This window comes from Mirounga leonina, unplaced genomic scaffold (genome assembly GCF_011800145.1).
Source record: "Mirounga leonina isolate KUSES-001 unplaced genomic scaffold, KU_Mleo_1.0 Mir_115, whole genome shotgun sequence".
Taxonomy (NCBI): Eukaryota; Metazoa; Chordata; class Mammalia; order Carnivora; family Phocidae; genus Mirounga; species Mirounga leonina.
In genome coordinates, this window is record NW_023270268.1 from 82,872,336 (window position 1) to 82,888,743 (window position 16,408).

The window sequence follows — 16,408 nt, forward strand, 5'->3', positions numbered from 1 at the left end:
TTTCTCACTCATTTTCCCCTGGCAACCACCAATCTGTGCTTTGTTTTCTATGAGTTCAGTTTTTTAAGATTCCACATATAAGTGAGATCATATGGTATTTATCTTTCTCTGACTTATCTCACTTTACTCTCTTTCCTTAACAGGCTGCTCCATTCCAATTTTTGTACTGGAGCATTCTCTGCGTGAGAAGCCTGGTACCACCAGCTCAATGGAATATCTCCACAACTGACTGATGGCTTGCTTGTCCAAACTCACCATTTTTTTTCTTCAAATACATACAGTCTGACTTGGGGATGAAGACAGAATAACATAAATGTCCCTTAAAACCAGAAGTCTCAACCAACTGCCCCAAAATCTAGCAGACCCCAAGAAACTCAGATCCAAAATGACCAAGTAATGGCAGTGGAAACATCCACGTGAGAAAATCGGCCATGAGGAGGGGGCTTCATAAAATCCAGCCTCGTAAACCTCAATTCCCCAAAGCCCCTTTCTTTGCTACCTGCAGCAGCCAAACCACCTCTCTTCCCGTGTCAATGTGTCCCTCCAAGGTGGCCATCACCTCCTGTCCCTCTAATGCCTAAAATGACAAACATCAGCCTCATGCTCCTGTCTACGAGAAAGTGAGGTTTGTATACCCAGGGCTCCTGGAACGGACCTCCTGTTTCCTTTTCTTCCTTCCTTCCTTCCTTCCTTCCTTCCTTCCTTCCTTCCTTCCTTCCTTCCTTCCTTCCTTCCTTCCCCTTTCTTTATCTCTTTCTTTCTTTTTTCTTTCTTTCTTTCTTTCTTTCTTTCTTTCTTTCTTTCTTTCTTTCTTTCTTCCTTCCTTCCTTCCTTCCTTTCTTTCTTCTTTCTTTCCTTCTTTCTTTCTCTCTCTCTTTTTTGTCTTCCTTTTAGTCCACCCTGTCATTTTTCTAAAATGGAGAAAAGGGGGGGAAAAGCAGAGAAGCACACGAACCTTCCCCGCAGCGATGTGAGTGACTGCTATGTTTCCATGGCTCGCTTTCCACTGTTCTCCGTGACCCCTGCAGACTCCCCTTGTGAGTGAGTGTCCCGGAATGTCTCTTTATTAGGTGTCTGGAGAAGTAAAGCTGTCCTGATGCCAGCGCCCCCACACTGAGGACTTTATTAGTTTTTTAATTTTCTGTCTGGGTGCTCCTGCCGCATCAAACTTTCCACAGCTGTTAGGAGCTATTAAGTAAGTAGCTTCATCGGCCCTTTCCCCACCCCACCCCCTCCTTAATAACAAGAGAAATTTCTGGACATGCTACATGGAGCCTTTAAAATAAAGATGCTTTGTGTCTCTGGGGAGAAATTGTTGGGGGTCTGAGTGGGGAGAGGATGTCCTGCCATCAGGAAAGCACCTTGCCTTGTGGGTGCCTTGGCTTGGAGCAGGGGGGCCATGCTGACCACACGGGGGACCGTGCAGAAGTGGGGAGCCACTCCCTCAGCCATTCTGCCCAGCAAGTAGGGGACCGGGGGTAGCTCCGACTGTTTTCAGAGCGGACTTGGAATCCGGCCCAGAGCTTGATGCCCGGTTCAAAGCGTTCCCTCCTCAGTGGACATTCTTAGACCTGCAGCGAAGAATAAAATAGAATGACTTGCAAACGTTCCCCGGGGTAGGCACACAGCTGTGGTTCTGCTCAACAGGCCTGGCTCTTATTGCTCACGTCTCCCCTGAGAAAGAACTCCTGATCCCCACCCGCCCCCAGAGCCCCCTCCCTGCCTGTGTCCTCCCTTGATGCCCTGAGCCCATCATCCGCAGGACTCCTTGTGTGTAAATCCAAAGATGGGTGCACGCACACACACACACACACACTCACTCAGACACTCACAGGGCCATGTACTATTCGACCGGGCAGCCGGGTCCTTACCCATAGCACCCGAGGATCTGGAAGGTTATGGCCACTGGGTGGGCAGAGGAGGGCAGACTAGGCGCTTGAGAGCCCAGAGCTTTCTGAGCATCCCTCCCGGCTCCAGCCTGCCCGGCAATTTGCTTTCCAGCGGCTGCCTTTAAGCCTCTCTTTGAGAAGACCTTATTTGCAGGGTGAATGTGAAAGCCCCGAGAGAAGAAAACCCTTTGGTGATGCCCGCCTCGGGAACAATTTTGCCTCTGAGAGCAAGTTGGTATTTGGGGTTAATCCCTCTGTGGAAACACTGGGTTGAAAGCCCAGAGGAGGTCAGGGGTCTGATTAGGGCTTCTGTTGACATATAAACTTCCTGGTCCTAGGAGACAGTCGCAGGGGTGGGGGCAGGGAGCAGGGAAGAAAAGAAAAGAAGAATTTTTTTAATTAAATGGCCTTCTCTCTTAAAAATAAAATCAACGAAATAAGGTAGAGCTTGTGGAATCAAGGTTTGATAGGAATGTCTAGGTACGAATATTTTATTTTTTCAGTCAAGATTTACATAATAGGACTGAAGCATCTTTCGAAGTAAAATTTGAAATGAAATGCTGATATATATACACTCATATATGTATACATGTAATATGTATGTATGTGTGAATAGGCATATTAAAAAAAAAAAAAAAAAAACAGGAAGAAATAAGTTTAGTTATCTCCCGAGAACCACAGGAATGGTTTTGTTGTATTTTTTAGAGTGGGCTCTGATTTGTGTTTAGTTTGGTTTGGTTTGGTTTGGCCAGAGAAAATCATCATGAAGACTCTACAACAGGCAGATAAGCTGAAAATGATGGTATTTAAGCCAACTAAAAACTGCTATAAACACATACATACAAGAGAAGCCTAGATGACAGTATTAAAGACAAATAATACTTTCAAAAGAATTAAGAGAATAAAAAGACTTCTTCCATATGCTCAAAAAAAGGCAAAGTAAAACTGTGCAGTTGAGGTGGGGGGTGAGTGGGGGAAGGGGTGGGGATGCCAACATGGTTATCCAAAAAAGAGCAGTTAATTTTTAAGATCTATAATTGGAACCATTTTTTAAATTAAATTAAATTTTTTAAAAAATTCAAGTATTATTAACATACAGTGTTATATTAGTTTCTGGTAACGAGCGATTTTTAAAAGGATTAAATTTAAAGACAAAATACTTTTTTTTTTTTTTTTTGAGAAAAAGCCAGGGTGTCAAGAGTCTGTCCCAGACATCTTTAAGAACATTAAACAAAATATCCATGAAGAAACTGTGGAAACCCTATTGTTTGGGACATTTGCAACCAGATAAAACTCAGGGATGTAGGATTTAAATCCCAAACCATCCCGTAATAGAAGAGAGATCCCCAACCCTAATGTCTAGTCTCCTTTTGTATCTCTAGCTGGTGAAATTTTTTTGAGGCTTTTGCAAATATTAAAGATGCTTCTCACTGTTTACTTTGTTAAAGAAAAAGGAAAGCATTTCTTTAAGAAATGGTCACCTTTCCACTCTGAGTCTCTAGCTAAGGAATCTTGGAAAGCCAAGCATCTAACATTTTGAAAATGAATTTGTCAACAAAAGTAACCAAAAGAAAGAAAAAAGTGAACAAAATTTGAAATCAAATCCTATAGACCATTCATTGCCCCTTCGAAAGAATCAAGAAAATTTCTAATTCTTTCATTTTTCTCAAGAAATCCTATAATCTCCCTAATTCATCAGCTACTTGGTTCAGGCTTTGCCTACTTGGCCTTTTTTCTTTTATGTCTCTCACCCCCTAAATGAGAATGGTTTCTTGATATTTTCCAACACAAATTCCGTCAAAGCATCTGACAGCAGGAAGATGGCTGTTTCAGTAGCAGGAATAAAAAGGAGACTAGAAGGAAAAGGAATGACGCACAGAAGTTAGTAACACACCTGCAGATGTAGAGTTCAGAAGTTCACAGGCTAAGGAGGTCCAGCAAGGGCACTGCTGAAGGCACGCACTGTGGAGGGCACCCTGACACAGAGGTCTGCAGCTCTCAGGAGCACTGATTTCGGTCAGCCCCCTTGCAGGACCACTTCGAGAGGGCGAGGCTGAATACAGTGGCTGGATAAAAGGGAAAGAATTCGGGACCCACAGGCGAGTATCAGAGGTTGTCAGAAAGCTAGTGGTGAGTCAGAGGGTGACATGAGACTATGTTATATGGGCAGAAGCAAGCCTGACAGTGCGCTCCCCTTTGGGCTCAAAATGCCAAGTGGCTGGGCTCTGGGGTCTGCAGTGGGCTATGTAGTCAAGATGACTACATAATTTATTCCCCCATCGGGACACTTCTGAGAGTCAAAGTCCGGGAGTCTATTAGAATTATACTGGGATAACCCATACAAGCTGGGACCACCCCAGGCAAACTGGGATGATGCTGACCCTAATTATGAATCTCCCCAAAGTCTAGGAGATAAAGTTTAGCTGCCCTCAGAACTGACTGCAGACAAGGCTACCCCCACCCCCACCCCGGCTGAGCTCCTTTTCCCCAGGGGAGAGGCCTCTCCAATGGCAAGGAGTGGACCATGAGGAAGTGCCTTGGGCAAATAAGTGTGGGAAATGGACCATTCCTACTCCCACTCTCTCTGGGAGACTCACAATATACATATTAGTAAATTAGAGAGTTTGAGAAGGCCTGCAGTAAATTAAGCTACTTAGCATTGTTCAACCGGGGGTCTTCCCAAAGGTGTTTGACCACTATGAGATCGTTTGTCTGCAGAACTACCTAGAACATTCGGGCAAACTGAGCCTTTGGAAGCCAAGTGTACAGGGCAGGGCTGGGATTCCAGGCCCTCCCTGGGAGATGGAAGCTGGCAGAGTACGCAGGAGCTTCCAGAGCTCCTGAGGATGACACTAGCAGATGTTCAGCTGGGTCAGGTAATACAAGAACCTACCCAGGGACAGCCAAAAGGCCTGTAGAAACATGTCTGAAGCCAACCCACGCTGTGAGCACGGAGCCTTTGAGTTCACAGAAACGTAGGCAGGTCTCCCTAGCCCACATGAATCCATTTCCTCCAACAAGGAAGACAACAAGGACTGCACTTGATATTAAGGCAATGGTAAGCCTGACCCAAACTCGGCTGAGACACAGAGAACCCCTGTCTCCCTCTAAGCGTTTCTTCCACGGGGACCGGAGGCTAGACTCACCCATCCTGCCATGTCTCTGGCATGCATGTCCTGTGGGGAGTGCCCCAGAGAGTGTGGGTGAGGCGGCCTCAGTCAGAACCACTCCAAACGAGCAGATGGGTTCTGGTGAAGGAGGTGAGGGGTGATGGTAGAGGCTAGGAGTCAAGCCAGAGATGGGCTGGACACCAGCTTAGGCACTTGTCATGGGGCATGGTGGAGCAACGCTGACACACAGCCCATGAGGCAGAGGCTACTGGTTCCAGGGACACTCCAACCGTTCTCACCTGGATTATCACGAAGTCCTCCGACAGCATCTCTCTTGGCAGGTCCCTCGCTCTTCCTGCTTGTCCTTCGTTTGGCAGCCAGAAACATACAGACTCAATGTTCAGAGCATCAAACAGTGAGTTGGTGAGCAGGAGAGCCCTACAGGAAGATCATGGTGGGGGCGGGGGGAGCAAAGGTCAATGATTCTCCTCAATGTCCAAACATCACATGGTGCCTGTCATGAGAACTCTCTAAGAAGACACCCCAATCTCTCCTCCCTTCCAGTCACTTCTATCCCCTCCACTCCATCTACTTATATGCAGCTGCTCTTCGATCCCCAAACATACCACTCTTCTCACAATCCCTTGCTTTTCCTATTGCTGTTCCTTGCCCATAATAGCCCTGTCTTCCTAGCTAAGTTTGACTCATGTACTTTAAGACCCACCTGAGAGTTCACGTTTTTAGCTGAACAGCCTTCCCCACTGCCCCTGTATCAATGCTACCCGAGCAGATTTCGAGCCTTCCTCCTCAGGGCACTCGCATCTCCTTGTTTGGCTCTTAGTACACCAGAGGCAGTCTCCTTGGCTAGACTCTGAGTGCCTGCTGGCAGGAAATTATCACACCAGTTCCCTTGTCCTTGGTGCCTACCCCAAAACCCATTGCAGAGTCCATGCCCGGTTACTGTGGGGTCCTGGAGAAACAAACACAACTCTGTGGAGTCACGTTCAAGATTCAGAGTTTTCCTCAGGCTTTAGCATTTTAAATTTGGAAATGAAAGGCACCAGAAATGTCTTTAGGTTAGAGTCTGCAGGAAATGATCAAAATGATGAAAATGTGAAAATGGTTCAGGACTCTACAACCATGGTCGAGCAAAAGGATGTTTGCTAGAGTTTATTATCCTGTGAGTTCATTTCTCAAGACGAATGGTAGCCTGAATGGCTAACACCATTTCAAAAGGAACAGAAGCCCACCCGCCTCAACCCCACCCAATAGTCGTGATCTCCATGAGTCCTTACAGGAAGCAGGTGTGAACATTGGGGTGAGCAGGTACTTTCAGCTCAAAGAGTAAGGATTTCTTTTTTTTAACTTTTTTTTTTTAAGATTTCATTTATTTATTTGACAGAGAGAGAGAGACAGCGACAGAGGGAACACAAACAGGGGGAGTGGGAGAGGGAGAAGCAGGCTTCCCGCGGAGCAGGGAGCCCGATGCGGGGCTCCAACCCTGGAATCGTGGGATCATGACCCGAGCCAAAGGCAGACGCCTAACGACTGAGTCACCCAGGCACCTAGGAGTAAGGATTTCTAAGATGGAAGAAACTTGGGGTGTGGGGAGAGGCAAGGACTGAAGTGACAAAGAAGAGAATCAAGGAGAATGACAGGATCTAGGAGGTGAGAAGAGGACCAGAAGACTTGACAATAAAAATACGAAGCTGCAAGGAACCCCAAAGTCCTCTCAGAGAAAAAGGATCCGGTCCAAGAAGTACCTATGGCACAAAGATCTAGAACACAGAAGTAGGAGGCAGGATGGACTCATCCTCAAGATGTAAAGCTGAGTAAGCAAGCCTGTATTTTTGCAGTTCTCTGGTTAATTTCCAGCCATAAGAAATACGGCCCAAGACTTCATAAAAATATCCCTAAAACAGTCCACATGCTTCTCAAGGCAGAGGTTAATTGTTACGAACAAATCCACACAAATTCTTGTGCCAAGAGCAACAAATTAAGAATAGAATAAAGAAGGAACAAGAAACATGAAAAAGGGGGCTAGTCAGAAACCAGAATGACAAACGTGGGCCATCCTCCCCTCCCAGCAAAACCAGAGGAAAGTGAACCTTTACAGCACCTCAAAGGCTTACTGCTATTAAGAAAGATCCAGCATAGCAGTCCTAAAGGATATTTTCATCATGGAGAAAGCTCCAGGAGCACTGCTGAGGGGGCATCATGTAGATCAGGGTCGTAACTCTGCACAATCAGTCCTTGGGATCACAGCCTCTAAGACCTGGAGGGAGATGACTAAAGTCAACCCCCATCCTATCTCTGCATCACCCCCATGGGCTCCTTCATGTGACTAGCCAGTTTCTGCTTCACCACTTTAAGGTATCTTGACTTACAGAAAGTTCTTTCCTATAATGAGCCAAATCTTTCCCCTGCAGAGTAGGGGCAGGGAGGAAAAGTTGGGGACTTAACAGAGTTGGCTACCTTTCTCTATGTCAGGTCCTCAAGAATATGAAAACAAGTCTAATGCTCCAAACCAAACATCCCCTTACTTCCTGTGACGTGAGCTCTAGTCTGTCGCTCTCTTGGCCAATGTCCTAGGGCCACGCTCTGGTTGGAACTGAGCACCAGGCCTAACTCCTGTCTGCCGTTGTGCAGCTATCTGTAGCCTGTTCTGGTGCAACCGCAGTAATATCTCAAAGAACAAGAGCGCACCCCCCAAAATCAGCCAGAGTTTGCGCTGTTCCTGCCAAAAATCCATGGGAAGGAGATTGGGCCCAGCAGAGGCGTCCCTGGGCTAGTGTCATTCATCTCTCCTTTCCCCTCTCCACCTCACTGTGGTCCTATGGTGCTGAGCTTGAACCAATGGCTCCTCTTCCATTCTCTATAGGTACAACAGTTCACCGTCCCAAGGAACCCTTCACTGGGAGGGTGCCCCTCACAAACAATTGCCCCCACAACAGAAGAGCTCATTAAAAGCACCGAGGAAGGCTGAGATGCACTGAGTAAGGAAACCTTCCTTTCCCCCTCAATAAAATGAGAGCCTAATCCACCACAGATGGAAATGGAGGGCGGCTCCCAGACTGGGCAGGGGTGGCTGGACTCCATGGCCTCCAGCACTGGCTCCCCAAGGCATCCCTTCCTTTTGGAGACCCCTCTGGCGTCTCAGGTCTGGAATCCAGCCATCTCTCTTAATGGAATCAAGCCCCAGCTTTCCAAGGCTGGCCCAGATCAGAGACTCTTCGAACAGGAGAGCACCCAGAAGGAGGCGGGGCTGTTCAGATGCAGCTGCATGGCAGGGCTGGCTCCTTGCTTTTGGGCAACACCTTGCCATTTAGTGACCGTTTTTCCATTTATCACATCATTTAGTTCTCAGCATAATCCAGTGATACAGATAGGGCAGGAGTTATTTTAACTTTCCTGATGACGCAACTAAGGCCTGGAAGAGAGAAAGCGATCTTCCCAATGTATACAACACATCAGAGTTGATTCTAGAACCAGGGTCTCTAGCCTCTGTCTGAGGGTCATGTACAGCCACACTAACGGTCATTTCAAAATGTCCCCATCTTAAATACTTGATACAAACACCAGCAGCCCGATGGAAAGTCTTAAAAGTTGACCCTTTCCGGGGACCTACTCTGGCTCCAAACAAGCAGCTTCCAGCCTGCAGCTCCAGCCCTCAACCCGTGATGGCGCAGTGACATCCTCTGTGATAAAAGGCATCTGTGAGGGGCCCACACGGCCACACCCTGGGGCACTGCAGGCCCTGCTGACTCAGGAGGAGCATTCCCACGGGTGACCACAGCCTGCTCCAGCCTGTTGCCCCGGGAGACAAGGGAATCAGCAAGCAAAGAGCTGCCCGCCCTGCCCAGCCTCTCAGGGGCCATAGCTTAGCCCTGCAGCTGGCAAGCACCCACCCCTTAGGTGTGACTCGGCCGGGTGCCCAGCCCTGCGAGCCCGTCCAGGTCTCAGTTCCCGGTAACACCCTCATGCTTCGCCCTCCTGCATATGGGAGAAGAGTCATCCATCTGGCAGCAGCCCAACTCAGCAGCTGATTGGAACAGGGAGCGGCAGAAACCTGCACCAGATCAACCCTTCTTCCGCGAGGTAATTCAAACGTGAGTTTGAGTTTGAAGCTTCTGTTTCAAAGGATTGAACGTCAGGCTCATATAATGTGTCTCTCTTCTAAACAAGTGCATTTTCTCTGCCACGAGAGGAGCACCTTCGGTGCTCTTCCACCCAGCATCCTGGAAAGACATTCCTGCAGGTGTCATTCAGCGAGCGTCTATCAGGGTGTCGTCACATGCATGTAATGAGGGGATGGCACTGGCTGCCCCATGGGCAACGTGCTAGGTGAAGGGCGATGTACAGATGCTAGAGAGAGTATAAGCTTTTCGGTTCAAATCCCCGTTCACTTGCTTAATGGCTTTGTGACCTTGGGCACATTACTCAGCTTCTCTGGGCTTGTTTTCTTCTCCGCAAAATGGGATATCAGTACAGCGCACAGGGTTAGGGGAGCTAAAAGAGACGGTCATACCGAAAGCACCTGAAAATGGTGCTGTGATTATAAGCCCTTGATTAATGTCAGCCATTATTACAGGAGCATGTTGACTTAATCCTTTCAACAGCCCAAGGAGATGGGAACTATCATACAGGTGAGAAAATGAGTTCAGTGGCATTAAGCACGCTTCCCAAGGTCATAGCGCTAACAAGAGGCAAACTCAAGACCCTAAACAAGCCCCATTCTCGCATGTACGGCACTGAACAGCACAAACGTCTCCCAAGAACTCATTGTCTTATTTGGCAGGAGGGAATCAGTATTTGTTTTGTGCCTATCAAGTGCAGGACACTTGTTGGGGCTTTGCATATATTAACATAAGTAAACAAATAACTCTGGTTCAAATCAAAATGTGATTAGAGCCTCACTAAGTGCCACTGGAAGTCAGAGGAGGGCTCCCTCTTCCCTCCTCGGCTCCTGAGATGTGTGTGTGGATCAGGAGGTCAGGCAAGCTCCTGGACCCTCTGGCAGCAGGTTCATGCAGGCATCCCTAGTCCGTCTCCTTTGCACTATTCTGAGGTCACCAAATATCAAGCCTGTAAGAGCAAGCTCCACACAATTAAGAGTTTTACTCAAGTATCCCTACCCCCTGTCCTGGTTCCATCCTCAATAACCAGTATGGACTTAAAAATTGTTTTCTTACCCATCTCAGGAGGGCAACTCTACGGAGCAAAATAAATTTAACTCTAGGCACTTAACATTAATAATATTACTAAAGGTAGTAAGTATTCAGAAGAGATAAGATATTTCAAGGGAACGGTGTCTTCACTAAAATCTAAAATGTGGATTTGAACCACCATATTTAATACATAGCCTGGAAAAATCCATTCAAATGTTTCTTTATAAAAATTTGGGAAACATTAAAATGTAAAGAAATTTGAAATGTTCTTTTTTGCATAATATAAACTTGCACATTCAGTCTTACTCGATTTTGTTTCACATATACGCATATATCCGAAAAGCCTGAAATACATCAAAATATTAATAGTGGTTACCTCTGGAGCATGACTTAATGGAAATTTTATTTCCTTCTTTATATATTCCTGTATTTTACAAGTTGAATATAGTAAGTCTGTTATTTTTATAATATAGAAAGATACAAAATTTGTTTCAGTTTTAAATTAGGTCAAGGGAAAAGAGATTTGCCCATGTTGGCAACCAGTATTTTAAACTTGTGAAAAAGTCTAAGAATTCAACAGTGATAGGAAAAGAACTAATTAAAAAAAATCAAGAGGGAGTGCCGGAGAGAGAAATAGGTGAAGCAATTTAAGAGGTACAAACTTCCAGTTATAAAGTAAGTAAGTCACAGGGATGAAAAGCACAGTATAGGGAATATAGTCAATAATATTGTAATAACATCTTATGGTGACAGATGGTAACTACACTTATCTTGGGTGAGTACTTCATAATGTATATAATTGTTGAATCACTATGTTGTACACCTGAAACTTATATAACATTGTATGTCCACCATATTTTACTCAAACAAAGAAAAATCAAGCAATGAGTTAAGGAATATAAGGGGATCATAATATATAATGTCTTTATAATTTAGCTCAAATTTTTCAACAAAGGACTAATGATACATGTGCAACAGACTCTGTTTGGCTGTTTGTATCCATTTACAAAAGGTATAATGCATGCAAACCTATTTCTAGTTTTAAGCAATAGTGTTTAACTTTGGGGAAGAGGAGTCATAGACTCATTTGAGAATCAGTGGAGAGCCACAAACAATAAGCCTTTCCCCACAATGAGGACAGAAACACACACACACACATACACAAACGCACACCACACCTCAGAAATTTACATATAAATTTAGAAGCTTCCTAATCCTTGATACCCATCCACTTCTTCCCTGGAATCCATGAAACACAGATCAAGAAATTCTACACCAAGAATTTTCTTCTTTCAATCTTCCCCAAGTTTTGAATTAGGATTACGTTCAAGCACTGAGAAAAACTGAAAGAATAGAACAATGAACATCCATACACGTTCCACTTAGATTTAGCAGTTCTTGACATTTTTGTCATATTACGTTTATTTACACATTCACTGAAGCATTTGAAAATTATAAACATTATAACACATCACCCATAAACACTTCAGCATGTGTTCCTTAAGAATAAAGACGTTCTGAGCGCCTGGGTGGCTCAGTTGGTTGGGCGACTGCCTTCGGCTCAGGTCATGATCCTGGAGTCCCTGGATCGAGTCCTGCATCGGGCTCCCTGCTCGGCGGGGAGTCTGCTTCTCCCTCTGACCCTTCCCCCTCTCGTGCTCTCTCTATCTCATTCTCTCTCTCAAATAAATAAATAAAATCTTTAAAAATAAAATAAAATAAAAAAATAAAATAAAAAAATAAAAAATAAAAAAGAATAAAGATGTTCTGGGGAGCCTGGGTGGCTCAGTGTTTGAGTGTCTGACTCTTGGTTTTGGCTCAGGTGGGATGATCTCTGCGTGGGATCATGCCCCGCATTGGGCTCTGAGCTCGGTGGGGAGTCTGCTTGAGGTTCTCTCTTTCCGTCTCCCTCTGCCCCTCCCCCACCCCGCTCTCTCTAAAATAAATCTTTAAAAAAAGGAATATGCTCTTCTCCATAACAACAAACAAATTACACCCAAGAATATTAACAATAATTGTGTAGTATCTATTCTCATAAACCTTTTTCATATAATAAGAAGTCATGAAGAAGCTAAAGTCCTAGGAGAGGGCATAAGAGCTGCAGGTGATGTTCAGAAAGACTGTAGAGATGTTGCCCCGGAAAGAGAAGTGAGCAAAAGCATCTGTGTCCTGTGTCTCAGCAGATCTCTGGGCAGGAGCTTCCATGCCCACCACACCAGGTCCAGAGAGAACATGCGGCCCAAGTCCTTACAGCAAAGGAGGAGACTCAGCAGGGCAGCTGCCCGGCCGGTGGCATCCCGTCCAGTGGCATCCCGTCCAGGGCACGCAGGCTCTGACCTGGGCTGCAGGGCGGCCACAAATGCACCTCTTCTACATTCTCCGTCACAGACAAAGCCAATGACCCATTTCATGGTGTCCAGGTCGGCACCTCCCAGCGAAGGAGCCATCAGTAATCTCCCCCCAGTTCCTGGTCTTCAGCTTTCTCTCATCTTCCTGCCAATTCTCCCACACCTCACGACAACTGACAGGCTTGGCTGAACTTAGCCAGACCCAAGAAATCTGACTAGGCCAGTGTTAATCCTCTCTATTCAAACTGGACTTGTTTTTTCAACCTGATGGCTTTCTACAGTGATTTCCAAATGCCAGGAAATTGTAGAATTCAAAGGTTAAAAAAAAAAAAAAAAAAAGCACACCCATCCCTGCCCTGCCATAACCTCCACATCAACTCCGCACGTAAATTCTCCTCAGATCCCCCCAGCACTTGCAACATAGCTTGTCTGTGCTTGTTCTTTTGACGTTGTTCTTCCATTATTTGCCTCCCCCACTAGACTGAGCTCCTTGAGAACAACAACCCTGTCCTTTTCAACACTGTACCCCACAGTGGGTCGAATGGTGACCCCCAAATGATATGTCCAGGTCCTAAGCCCCAGGACCTATAAATGCAGTCTTATTTGAAAAAAGGATCCTCACAAATGTAATTGAATTAAGGATCTCCAGATGAGATTAGCCTGGATTATCCAGGTGGGCCCTAAATCCAATGTCAAGTATCCTCATAAGAGACACAAAGAGGAGAGACACTCAGGAAGCAGAGGGTCCATACGAAGCTGGGGGCACAGACCCCAGGGATGTGCCCACAAGCCAAGGAACTCCGGGAGCCACCAGAGGCTGAAGGAGACAAGGGAAGAGTCTCCTCTAGAGACTTTGGAGGGAGGGTGGCCCTGCCAACACCTTGTTCCCAGACTTCTAGCTTCCAGAACTGTGAGGGAAGACATTTCTGTTGTTTTAAGCCTCCCCAGTTTGTGGTGATTTGTTACAGTAGCCTTAGGGAATGAATATACCCTCGTAGCACTGTCCCTGAAGAATAGTTTAAGAAAAGCATATTTGCTGAAGGATTGAAGAAGCTGAGGGTGTGGCCTTCTACCTTTCTCATACCCCAGGGACAGGGAAGCATCTTTGAAGGCCCCTGGACTCTGGCTAACAAATATGTAAGGATCTCTATTCTGGTGTCAACTGAACAATGTGTTCCTTTAATGAGGTGTTTTAATCTCACTTTATATTCATTGTTCTGCCCGCCTTGATTTTACTGTAAGTGACTGGATTGACTTTTGATGTATTGCCAGCACACTATAAATTATGAGCCTCTTTCTTTAAGGCTGGAGAGGGGAGGAACCCTACTTCCCTGTTCCGTTATTTCAGGCAAGGGTGGGAGCAGGTTTTCTGCGCCAGCAGCATCCTGATTATGATTCAGGATGTGCAGCCAAAGGCAAACAGTTCCTCTTCAAATTCAATCAAATAGGAAGGAGCTAAGGCCCAAACAAGAAAAGCCGGGTTCTCTTTGTGTGTGCAGCCAAGGGGTCCTGGGAAGCTGGTGGAGGATGACGCCCTATCCCAGGCTGAGCACGACCGAACTTACAAAGTACTCGGGAAATGTCTGCACACATTCGTAACGGGATTCCAAGCCTGACCTTACAGAGCCCCAGTCCAGACAATCCCAAATCCACCACCGGGGGAGTTACTTGCAGGCTATAAGGACAGAGGTTAACCAGATTTAAAACACCTATTTTTAATGTCTTCTTGGAAAAGATTCTGTGTGCCACTTCCCGCCATGGACTGTGGCCATGAGGGGCCCTGATGATGGCTTCCGCGGACATGCTGTTCTGTGCACCTCAGAGCAGTGACTTTTCACTCGATAAGTCATGACCCCTTAATGGATTGAGAAATCCATTTAGTGAGAAGTGTCAGCACTTTTGCTTAAATGAAATAAAAGAGAAGAGCAAGTATCAGAGTGTATCCTGCACAGGAAGGGTAACTATTGTATCGTGAAATGTTGCTTCAGTTTCAAATCTATATATGTGTCATATATTTGTGATAGAAAAGGGACTCCTCAACTGAGTATTGTAATACAAAAAAAAAGTTTGAAAGCCACTGTCGTAGAGAATCTGATCCACCAAACCAGAGAGAACTCCTTCCTCTTGTCCATGTCCCAGTTTTTAAGAAGATATTAGCAGTTATGATGGGCAACTCAATTAACGGGAATAATCCATTCGCTAGCTCGTAAGAGAGGTTGCCATACACAAGCAGAAGCATCCCTTCCCATCAATCCACTGGAGTGCCCTCCTCCTGTTGGAGCTCTACCATGCCTGAAGCTTGGCCCCCGATTCTTATTTCTACCCTTTGGTAGAGTCTCACCTGGTTCACTTCCATCTTCCCGGGACCCACTGTCATTCCTTGATAGTCCTGGAATTCCCACAGCCTTTCACAATTACTCTGCAACAGACTCAGACAGTCTCTGAGGAGGGAAAGGAACCACCTTAATTTCTCTCACCAACCATCCTCTTTATCTTCCTGTGCCTAAGTGTCCAATTTCCCCTTTCACCAATGTGCCAGGAAGATGGTCACTCTGGCTTCCATTAAGGATTCTCTCTCACCCACGAACTTGCTGACTCTCCTAGCCCAGCGGTCCGATACTCTGGCCCATGTCCCACCACTGCGCCTTGTCCCCTGCAGGGTCTGCCTCATGGATCTGCTACTAGTGTTCTGATCACTCAGGAAGACGGTAGCTAGAGCTTTCCGATCACACATGGTTAAGAACGGTGACTAACCGGGCTAGCAGAGCGGTGTAGGCTGGAGCGTGCACTTTGGCTTCAGCAGAACCAGGTCCAAGTTTTGGTGCTCTTGCTTTCCTGGCGGTTGACCTTGAGCACATTGTTTAACTTCTCTAAAGCCTCCTCTGTAAAATCAAGATAATGCTAACACCCATCTCACAGGATTTATGAAAGCCCATTTTTTTTAAAAGATTGAACTTTCTGTGATGAATCCCTCTTGTGCATCTTATGAATGGACTTCACAAAAAGGTCTTTATTCTCTCCATGCTTTCAGGAATCTATATTACTTTGGCAAAGTATGAAAAACAGAGAATTTCTGAAAAATATGTATGTCTAAAAAGTCAAGCCATTCCTAATACCTTAGATTTATAGAAAGTAAAAAGCAAGGAACAAAGAGGGAAAGAAGGAAGAGAAAGAAAGTTCTACATATGGTCTGACCTCCTGCGATGTGCCACAGGGGTCTTCTCATTCTTGCATTAACACCAGGCCGTGCACATCTTTCTGCCAGCAGCCTGGTCTGGCTTGCTGGGTCTGCAAGTCTGTTTCAGCACAAAGGATCCGCTTAATGGAAAGCAAGTGTGCTGAGGAAGAACCAGGCTCACATTTTCTTGTGCATTCTTTGCACAAAATAAAAACGATTCAATAACCCAAAATAACTGAGGTCGTGTTTGAAGGAACTGCCCTTTACATCTGGGACTGGTCTTTCTTCTAAGGTGGCCATAGATGGTGACATAAAAAAAAAAAAATGCAGTTGATTTTTAAAGGGTTTTAAAAACCCTCAATAATGCATCCGTGGCACACCAATAGGAAAAATACTAAGGCTCCCATTTTCTCTAAAGGTCAAAAACATAAATAGACAATTCAGAGAAGAAATTAAGTTGCTAATAAATATATAAAACTAAGTTCAACGATGATCAAAGACACATGTAAAAGCAAAACTGAAACTCTACTCAAATTTGTAAATACTGAAAGCAATACTTAACGTTAGTGTAGGAATGAGAAATCAGGCATTTTTCTCTGTTGATGGGAAGAGAGAAGATCAAACTTCTGACAAAAATTTGGTAATACAAATCAATAACTTCCAAAGTTCCATACCCTTTGGATAATAATTTAATTTCCATAAGTACATTAAAGGG

At 45.4% G+C, this 16,408-nt stretch overlaps 1 long non-coding RNA gene across 2 annotated transcripts in view; it reads right to left on the reverse strand.

The window, feature by feature from the left end:
* Positions 1 to 868: 868 nt before the first annotated feature.
* The window catches only part of LOC118006950, a 28,023-nt gene continuing 12,483 nt past the window's right edge, over positions 869 to 16,408 (reverse strand). Inside the window, exons 4-8 of one of the 2 annotated variants that reach the window (XR_004678233.1) lie at positions 15,270 to 15,397; positions 14,857 to 14,956; positions 5,299 to 5,437; positions 3,784 to 3,955; positions 869 to 1,571 (exon numbers count right to left, since the gene is read on the reverse strand). This is a non-coding gene — a long non-coding RNA (uncharacterized LOC118006950). The remainder of the gene's footprint in view (positions 1,572 to 3,783; positions 3,956 to 5,298; positions 5,438 to 14,856; positions 14,957 to 15,269; positions 15,398 to 16,408) is intronic. The other variant, XR_004678234.1, reaches the window with a different exon arrangement.